This window comes from Delphinus delphis, chromosome 13, assembly GCF_949987515.2.
Source record: "Delphinus delphis chromosome 13, mDelDel1.2, whole genome shotgun sequence".
Taxonomy (NCBI): Eukaryota; Metazoa; Chordata; class Mammalia; order Artiodactyla; family Delphinidae; genus Delphinus; species Delphinus delphis.
Genome location: NC_082695.1, coordinates 47,941,710 through 47,950,232, shown reverse-complemented (window position 1 = coordinate 47,950,232; position 8,523 = coordinate 47,941,710). Strand labels below are relative to the sequence as shown.

Here is an 8,523-nt window from a genome sequence, read left to right as displayed (position 1 = left end):
CAATATCAAACCACAAACCATAGAGCTTATTCAGATTTCACCAGTAATACAGGCACTTATTTGTGTGTGTATATATAGCTCTATGAAATTTTATTACACGTATAGCTCTGTGTAAGCACCACCCTGATCAAGATACTTAACTGTACATCATCATAACACTCCCTGATGTCACCCCTTTCCCACCTCTAGCCCTAGACAACCAATGATTTGGTCTCCATCTCTATAATTACGTTATTTCATGAATAAAATGGAATATGCAATACAAATCTTTTTGAGATTGGCTTTTTTTCACTCAGCATAATTAATATGGGGTTCATCCAAGTTGTTGAGTGTATAGAGACTCTGTTCCTTTTTACTGTGGGGTAGTATTCCACACTACAGATGTATACAATTTGTTTCACTATGTACCACAGAAGGTCATCTGGGTAGTGTGCAGGTTTTGGGTAGTATGAACAAAGCTCCTAAGAATATTCTTGCATAAGTTTCTGGGTGAAAATAAGTTTTCCTTTTTCTGGGATATATGTTTCAGAATGCAACTGCAGGGTCATATTGACAAGTCATTTTTAGTTTTAAAAGGAACTGCTAAACTATTTTCCATAGTAGGTATATCATCTCACACTCTAACCAGCAGTGTATGAGTGACCCAGTTTCTCCACATCCTTGCCAGCATTTGGTGTTGCAACTATTTTTTTGATTGTTTCAGCCATTCTGATGGGTGTATAGATATCTCACTGAGGTTTTAATTTCTACTTCTTATTGCTGAGAATAGGTTGTGGGTTCTAGCTCCCCACTGGATCTTCACTGACACGTCCTTCACCGGGAGAGGTAGGAGTGCCTAGTCATTGCTTCAGACATGGATGCCACTGACACCACAGAGAGGGTGTGGCCTCATTACTGCTGGACTGCAGTACAAGTTGAGACTCACTATTAAGCTTGCTCTGAGGCCACCTCAGTGGGGAAGACAAGAGGTACTCACTAGTGCTGTTGGGAGGTGTGGAAGTCCAGTCTCCCCACACAGTATCCACTGACGCTGAGATGGGGGAGCATTGCCTCCAACCAGTGGGGATGGAAGTCCTGGATTCCTACAGGACATCAGAGTCTTCTGACATTACCCCAGCAGGAAATTGGGGTGCCTCGTTTCCACCTAGCAAGAGTGGAAATCATCTAGGCTCCTCACTCTGCCTTTGTGGGGTCAGTTTTTTCTGTGGTGTTTGGCTGGAGTGGAGAGGTTATTATCCAAATTTATTCGCTCTTGCTAAGCTGCCCCTTTCCTGATCCCTTGGCTAGAGAGAGCAGGCTTTTGTCAGAGTGTTATTTGGTCTGCATGCATTGGCATATCTGGATTTCTGGTTTCTTTAGCTTCAAGTATGGGATGTATCAGACAAAAAGAAAATCTTGGAAACTCACCACCTCATTGTTCCTCTGATCTCAAGGTGCCTAGCCAGTCTGCCTTCGTCTCTCCACCTTTCAAAGTCTTATGATTGTTTTATATATAATGTCCAGGGTTTTTTGTTGTATGTAGAGGAAGGAATAGGGATAACTACATTCACTCCATCTTCCTGAAAGTGGAGGTTGAGCACACTGAATTTTATGCTTGCTTCTGTATTTTCTGTATTGTTATATTCAAGATAGTTTTTTTCCTGAACTTTTTCACTAATTCTTTCTTCAGTCTTGTCATACCTGCTTTTAAATTGAACCAGTGAGTTTAGAATTGCAATTACATAGCAGTTTGCAGTTCATGGATTTCTAACTAGCTTCTTTTCAAATCTGCAATATCAATTTACATAATTTTTAGTTCTGAAATTTAAAATGTTGATGTTATATTTATAAACATGTTAAGCATAGTTGTTAGGTGGTTTATATCTGGTAATTTCACACTCTGGAGTAACTTTGGATCAGTTTCTGCTACCTTTCCTTTTCTGTTGACTTGTGTTATCTAGTCCTTTTGTGTGCTGGGTTCCCTTTGAGTTGTGCTGGGTAAGAATCACCTTAATTCACTTTCATCACGTGAGATTTTGAGGCCATTATTGCAATCAAATTACACTGGTAATTCTCTCTACCTCTGTATATATTTGACTTGGTCCATAATAAAACATATTTTAAAAAAAAGGAACTGAGGGAATGTCAAGAAGAGATGACAGCAAGGTTTAACTTTATCATATGAAACAATGTAGGTTCTAGAATTCCCAAAGGGCTTTGAGCCCACAGCTTCAATGATGAATACTAAATTATCTAGTACTCAGGCCCAGTGTCTGTTTAAGCTAACAGCAGAGCAGGGGATCAAAGATGCCTCTCTAATGAGAATTTTTATATTTCGTTTTCCTAAATAGGTTCATAGAAGTCATCACAGGAAAAAGAGTATATTGTTGGTTTCCTTACATTTTAACATAATTTAGTATTGATTTTTACATACATAACTTGCATACTATTAGAAACCTATCCTGACGTTACCAGTTCTTGAGTTGACAATTTTTAGTGTAATTAAAACTAATTTTGATTCATGATAGTTAAATGTTTTTCTTTTTAATTAGGTTTCAAAGGACTGTAAACAATCATGCCTGAAAATAAGATAATTTCTTATTCTTCCACTGGAGGAGAGCAAACAAAGAAAGGTAAGTTTATCCTTAAGTGATTTTCTTTGAAACTAGGTCAAAGATAAATGTGACTCAGGTCACTCACAGAAGACAGTTGTAAGGACAGTAGTGTTCTCCAGGACCAGGGGTCACAAAACCAAAATTTACTGGGATCAGGAAGGTGAGGTAAGCAAAAGGAGTAAATCAGTTTAAGGAAAACCTACTGTATTGGATTATAATCAATTTCTTATATAATTACTACTGAACTACAGTATAAGCAGTACCATAGGTAGGTAGTACAATGGTCTGCTGGAGTCAGCTCTTACTAGCTCATGTGAGCCAATTGTATACATCTCTTCTCAATTCCACTCCATTGACTGGTTGAAATTGGTGGTATGGTGACAGGTGGTTATTAAAATTTTACCAGCACACCACTGAAGAGAAACATACAAAATGAAAAAAAAATACTTGTATAATTCTATTTTAAAAATTGTATTAGATTTTACCACATTACTTTGCAACTTGGGCCCCTTTTGCATCTTTTATTCTGCAACGTTAGCAATATCATGTCTTTGCCTGATACAGAACAGAGGTCAGTAAATTATAGCCCATGGGCCAAATCTGGTCAGCAGCCCTTTTTGTACAGCCCAAAAGCTAAGAATAGTTTTTACATTTGTAAAGGGTTGTAAAAAGAAACGAAAGAAACAAAACAAAGACGAATATGCAACAGAGACGGCAATGTGACTCACTAAACCCAAAATTTTTACTACCTGGAACATTATAAAAAAAAGTCTACCAATCCTTGGTATAGAATTTTGTCTCAAATACTTAACTGGGAACAATAGTCTTCATATGAGTTATCCATTACTTCCCTAAGGCCATGTAACAACCAACCACAAAAAATGCAGGTACATAGAGCATCATAAACATTCATTTTAGCTCACTTGTACTGGGTGGTTCTCAAGTGGGCCCAGGAAGGCTCACTCACACAACTGCAGTAAGCCACAGGCCAGCTAAGCATCATTACAGATTTTGCTCATTTGAGCTGGGCCTTCACAGGCCTAGGGTGTTGGCTGGCCACACTGACTCAGCCCTGCACCATGTTGTCTCTCATACTCTTACAGCAGCCTGACCTCGTGGTGTACGAGGGGGAACAGAAGGTCACAAGGCCAAGGCTCAGAACTGGCACCCTATCATTTCTGCTATATTTTATCAGCCAAAGCAAGTCATAGGCCCAGCCTAGAGTCAAAAGGCAAGGGATTAGACTCCACCTCTTAGTGGTAGATGCTGCAAAGTCACATTGCAGAAGAAGGTGAACACTGGAAGGAGAAAATTAGTGGGGCTATTACTGCAATCAAAGCACTACAGTCTCATTTGGGCTATAAAAGAAAGCAGTCATTTAGTATTCCAAACATAGTTGAGGATATCACACAATGGATTTCATGTAGGATTACGAATCTTGCGTAGGATTTTTAGTGGCTTAGCACCACAGTTACTTTCAGAATATTTCAGTAAGTTTGTTTTTTAGCTCTTTATTCATTCTATCAATATTATTTGACAAAATTGATGTTATTTCATTTTCACAGATTTTGTGTAGTGATGTTTAAGCAAAAACTTCTCATGTCTGGAAAATGACTTCAACCTCAGATTAGGAAAATGCACTAGGTTTCTCACATAAAACAATTTTCCCAAAGATACAATTTGGAAAGAGATAGGATAATCAAATTATACTTGTGCCTATCTCATGTTTAAATATTTGAAAAGAACTATTGAAAATTTTTGGATTAATTATAATGTTAATTAAAAACTAATAGTTTGTTCCAAGACTTCAGAGAGCTGAGCTGGTGATTTCCCTCTGAATAACCTGACAAAGATTCTTTATTTTGTACTGGAGCATAAAATGACCAGTCCATACTGGATTGCAAGCAAAAGCTCTTGCGTGTGGTACATTAGGAGAAAGTTAATCATGTTAAACACGACAGGACACCTACTTTCCGTCTATGCAATGGAGAAATATACAGTCAGATAAAACCACACATCACATTATACAGTGGAATCTAAGGGTTCTTTGATATAGGTTATTCCTGCAAATGCATACAAAATGGAAATACATCTGGCTGGCTAACTGTGTGGAAAATAATATGGTTAATAAATTGTCTTTTAAAATGTACTTAGTAAGTTCAGGATATTTGTATTTAAATGACATTAGGACCAATATTTGGAACGCTGGCATAAACAGTGATTATCAGTTAAAATTAATTTCTATCTCTTTGGCATCATACCATCATTAAGCTCCCTATCCTCTTTGTAACACAACAACAAATACTATAAAGAACATTCAGCTTATCAAGCAAAGCATTGAGATGTCCATGTTCAAACTACAGAAACTTAGCAGTCTTAGCAAATTTTAAACTTTTAAGCCCAAAGCAATCTTTGCTGGATGATGTATTGAACCTAATTACGTACCAACCTTTGAAAAGGTTCGTCATTAACATCACAAGAAGACAACCTCAGATCTTATTTATTAACTTCTACCAGATGATATTCAACATAATAATACTCTTCTTCACATCAAAAATAAATCCTTTCCTTATATTGTGTAAATCACCCTGCAACTACTGTGGTTATATCAAAATTCTTATTATACTATAAATAAGCTTAGCAAACTGGATGATTATTCTGTGCTCTCAGTTGAAATAAAAAATAAAACAAATTATTAAACTTTCTAATTGTTCTGTAGAGTCACAGCCATATCTTAAACATGCTGACCAACAGTATTTTCACATGACTCCTATTTACAAACAGTTAGCTCTGGGATACTAATTTCTATTACAATTAAAAGTACATTTTTACAAACTTACCGCCTGTAATATTTGGATACTCAGGCAACATATTCACTAAAGTGCATTTCATGGCAGCATCACTTATTTACTTGTATTAAGATACTGATAATGCCTTAATTTTTCTATGTATTGTTTTTCATAATGCATCCTTTCCATGTAAAAGGCAGAGACTGTATAATATTGTTTTTTTAGAGAATAGCACCTTTCTATGTTGAAATAGGAAATATTTCATACATGTAAAAATATCTGTAAGGTATATGTAAAGAACAAACACTGATAAAATCGAGTGTCTGTGCACTCATAATGCACATTAAGAAACAGTACAGTGTTCTCTCATCTCTTCCAAATCACATTTAGTTTTATATATTATATGTAAATATGCTAATATACCTTTATTATAGTTTTACATATTTAATCTCATAATTTTAACTGTCATTAATTCACTAATATTAGACAATCTGAAAATGAATTAATATTTTTACTTTCTTCTATTGTTTAGTCTAGATCCTTTAGTACTCTGTTAAATGTAGGCAATAAAAATGTGCTCACTTATCTCCCTGTTCCTGATTTTTAAGATGAGACTTTTAATGTTTCACCACTAAATATGATTTTTTTAGTATTTTTATAGTTTACTATAAACTGTGAACATGTATTGAATTTTATTTATTTCATTTGGTTAAACTTTACATGTATTGATACAATATTGTTAATAATGTTTTATTTTTATATCCTCTGTATGCAATATTTCTGCTTTACATTCATAAGTTGTATTTGTTTCTTCTGTTTCTTCTCTTTTGTCTTGATCAATTTTGCCAGATGTATTCATTGGTGCTATATTTTTCAAAGTGGTAGTTTCTCACCTTTTAAATAATCTCTAGGGTTGTTTTCTTGTTGTTGTTGGTTTGCTTTCTGTTAATTTCAGATATTATTGCCCCCTTATCTTCCTTCTACTTTCTTTGGGTTTGTTTTCCCATATATTCTTAATTTGGATGCTTAAATCACTAATTTTCAGCCTTTTTTCTTTTCTAATATAAATTTCTTAAAGTTACAAATTTCCCTTCACATATCATAGAGATAATAAAAAGGACTGGATGTCAAATCAGACTCACATGAAAATTGACTCATCATGCAGAGATTCACTCAGCATGTGTAGCTTTATTCAGTGCTGGTATCAATAATACTGTATTTAACTTTAAAAACTTGAATTATAATTCATACGCTACCATAGAAATTCACCTCTTTCAATTGGGTATTTTCAGTATAATCACAAGGTTGTGCAACCATCACCATTATCTAATTCCAGTACACTTTCATAACCCCAAAAAGCAGCCCTATACCATTAGCTGCCACCCCCCCACCCCAGCCCCTGGCAACCACAAAGCTACTTGCCTTTCGGTAACATCGTGGGCCTGGTGGGTGTCGACCAGTTCCTGGTGAAGACAGGCACCATAACGACCTTTGAGCATGCCCACTACACGCACGTGATGAAGTTCAGTGTAAGCCTGGTCTTCAGGCTCGCTGTGGAAGCCAAGAACCCGGCTAACCTGCCCAAACTGGTCAGGTGGAGGGGCTGAAGCTGCAGGCCAAGTCGGATCCCAGGGAGCAGTGCATCATCAAGCAGTCGGGGAGCACATCACTGCAGGTGCCGTTGAGCTGCACCTGGTGATCTGCCTGAAGGACCACACTTGCATCCCCTATCAAGAAATCCAACCATGTCATCTGGTACCGTGAGACCGTCTCCGAAAAGTCGAATGTGCTTTGCCTGTCCAAGACCTGCAACAAGTGCACTCCGTTGCACATGGAAGCGCGGCCCTTCCCCAATGACCTGGCGGTGGACAGCAGGAGCGCGGTGTCCACCCACCAGGAGGTCAAGTATTGGCCTGGCCAACTACCTGGAAGAGAAGTACGAGTGGGATGTGGCCTAGGCCCGCAAGATCTCGTGCGCCGGCACCAGCCCCGATATCCCCACCGACATCACCAGGGGTGTGCAGTCCCTCAACGAGATCAAGTACAGCGTCGTGGCCGGCCTCCAGTGGGCGCGCTGTGCCAAGAGAACACGCGGGGCGTGCGCTTCGAGGTCCTAGATGCGACGCCGCCCGGGATGCCACTCAGATCGCCCCCACCGTCCGCCCGGCGCCGCCTCCACGCCGCAGGCTGACAGCCAGCGCGGGTTCCTGGAGCCCAGTACCTTGCGGAGAGCCGGGGTCAGGAAGAAGTGCTTGGTGGCGTCCTGTACAGAAGCGGGGCCGCGTCTTCGAGGAGTCCCGGGTGGCCCACACCCCCATGTCGTGAAGGCCTACCTGCCCGTCAGCGAGCCCTTTGGCATCACCGCCAACCTGCGGTCCCACACGCGCGGGCGGCCAGGTCTTCCCCCGTGTGTGTGTGTGTGTGTGTGTGTGTGACCACTTTCAGTCCTGCCCAGAGGCCCCTTCGCCAACACCAGCGCCCAGCCAGGTCGTGGCGGAGACGCGCAAGAGCAGAGGCCTGAAGCAAGGCAGTCCAGCTGCACAACTTCCTGAACAACTCACGGAGCAGCATCTGCTCCGTCGTGAGTGACTGCAGCATCGAGCCGCGAATTCTCCTCAAGATACCGCGAGAACGTCCGGACGCAGTGATGCTCCGCCTACGGGATTTTAGGTTCCACTCGGTGCCACCTCTCAACGTTAACGCCTGATAACCCTTTCTGCTGACATTTATATCAGGACTTCCGAGGTAACAGAATTGCCCTCACAGCAGGGATTTATTTGGCAAGTGGAGGGTGTGGGGAGGGGGGATGGGAGACCGTTTTGGACTTTTCATAGAAATGAATTGATAAAATATTTGGCATTGTGTGTCTGCCTTCTTTTAAACTGGAATTCTGTCGAGATTATTTTTTTGTGGTGGAGTAATACTCCATTGGATGTATATTCCACATATTGTTTTTTGTTTGTTTTTTTTTGCCGTACGTGGGCCTCTCACCGCTGCGTTCTCTCCCGTCGCAGAGCATAGGCTCCGGACGCGCAGGCCCAGCGGCCATGGCCCACGGGCCCAGCCGCTCCGCGGCAGGCGGGATCCTCCCGGACCGGGGCAGGAACCCGCGTCCTTTGCATCGGCAGGCGGACTCTCAA

At 40.3% G+C, this 8,523-nt stretch overlaps 1 pseudogene; it reads left to right on the top strand.

Annotated features, from left to right (window-relative positions):
- The first annotated feature begins 1,035 nt into the window (after positions 1–1,035).
- Positions 1,036–7,972, top strand: LOC132435749 (elongation factor 2-like; annotated as a pseudogene).
- The last annotated feature ends 551 nt before the right edge of the window (positions 7,973–8,523 follow it).